This window comes from Adiantum capillus-veneris, chromosome 1 (assembly GCF_014529385.1).
Source record: "Adiantum capillus-veneris isolate H3 chromosome 1, ASM1452938v2, whole genome shotgun sequence".
NCBI classification, from domain to species: Eukaryota; Viridiplantae; Streptophyta; class Polypodiopsida; order Polypodiales; family Pteridaceae; genus Adiantum; species Adiantum capillus-veneris.
This window is the reverse complement of record NC_140931.1, coordinates 40,870,714-40,872,216: the sequence shown is the minus strand read 5'-3', so window position 1 is coordinate 40,872,216 and position 1,503 is coordinate 40,870,714. Positions and strand designations below refer to the sequence as shown.

General features: G+C 46.0%; 1 pseudogene; it reads right to left on the bottom strand.

Annotated features, from left to right (window-relative positions):
* Window positions 1-360: 360 nt before the first annotated feature.
* LOC147464590 (protein DELETION OF SUV3 SUPPRESSOR 1(I) pseudogene) lies at window positions 361-588 on the bottom strand (annotated as a pseudogene).
* Between the last annotated feature and the right edge of the window lie 915 nt (window positions 589-1,503).

Sequence of the window (1,503 nt, the reverse complement as noted above, 5' to 3'; positions counted from 1 at the left end):
TCTTAGTCATTAGTCTTGTCTTCGTGTGTGAGGGCAACATGGAGCTTAGACATGGAAGGTGTGTGTGTGTTCATGTTCTCTCTCTCTCTCTCTCTCTCTCTCTCTCTCTCTCTCTCTCTCTCTCTCTCTCTCTCTCTCTCTCTCTCTCTCTCTCTCTCTCTCTCTCTTATTTTTAATTTGGCACATAAAACATGTAAAAAGTAAGCAGCCGCTACAATAAGTAATCAACCATACACACTTGCAGTTTTGCGTTCATCAGGCCATTGAGATTTTACTCACAACGCATAGATGCTTCAAGATACTATATGATCCTACTCAATAAACTCAACCCTTCCATCAAAAAAAATGGCTAACATTGAACTAGCTATCAGATCATTTTGCGAGCTCCTTTCGCAACTGCTGTGAGAAATCATCATTCACATCATCGTCATCCCAATCATCCTCCCATTGTTGTAAAGCATCTTTTCCCTCCCCTTCATCATCCCATTCTTCATTCTCGAACTCTTCAAACTTGTCATCATCTTCAAAAAGATACAGCTTAGGGTCATCAGCAGCTTGGGCATCTTTGGGTGGCGTTTGAATCGCCATTGCCATTCAGTGAAGGGTTGGTCTCTCTCTCTCTCTCTCTCTCTCTCTCTCTCTCTCTCTCTCTCTCTCTCTCTCTCTCTCTCTCTCTCTCTCTCTCTCTCTCTCTCTCTCTCTCTCTCTCTCTCTCTCTCTCTCTCTCTCTCTCTCTCACAGGCAGAGACAAACCTTCATAGAAACCCCTGAACTGTTGCCTTTGCAAACGCAGCAACAAGTACAATTTAATCGAGCAATCTACTGCAGCAACAGGGTGAGGCTTCAGCATGGCTGCGGTTAGGGACCAGCGAGCAACGCAGTGAGTGCACAATTTTCAATTTCCAAGCGAGAAGTTGGAAGGTGCCAAGGGCCGTCAGCAGATGGGGGATGTGCTGAATATGCGCAGGGTACAGAGGCGACACAACAAGAGGCTCGCGCAGGGTTATGGCAGGTCGCGCAGGTAGGTGGGTGCTCTCTGAGAGTCCAGGAGCGCGCTTACGTGGATCCATCTCCGAACTGTTGAGCCTCTCTAAACCTTTGTCTTCAAACTAAACCTTCGAACTGCTCTTGAATTGTTGCCTCTGCAACCTGCTTTTTTTTTGTGATGTGATGCTGCTTTTATTTTTTATTAACAGCTTTTCACGGCCTTGTTTTTTAAATTTAATTTGAAGCTCTGCCACGTGGTGGCTTCTACGATTAGATAGAGAGAAAAGTGCCTTTGGATCACCAAGTTAATATTGGGTGTAGATTGGGAATTTTCACTCGCATGGAGGATGGAGAGGCAGATAAAGTAGACCCAATGGTATCTGACACGCCTGGGGTGCATATTTTGGACCGAGAGAGAGAGAGAGAGAGAGAGAGAGAGAGAGAGAGAATCATGTGGTTGCAGCCGAGGAATCCCCTCTAGACAAAGACGTTTCCTGTCGTCGCTGCACTCCTCGT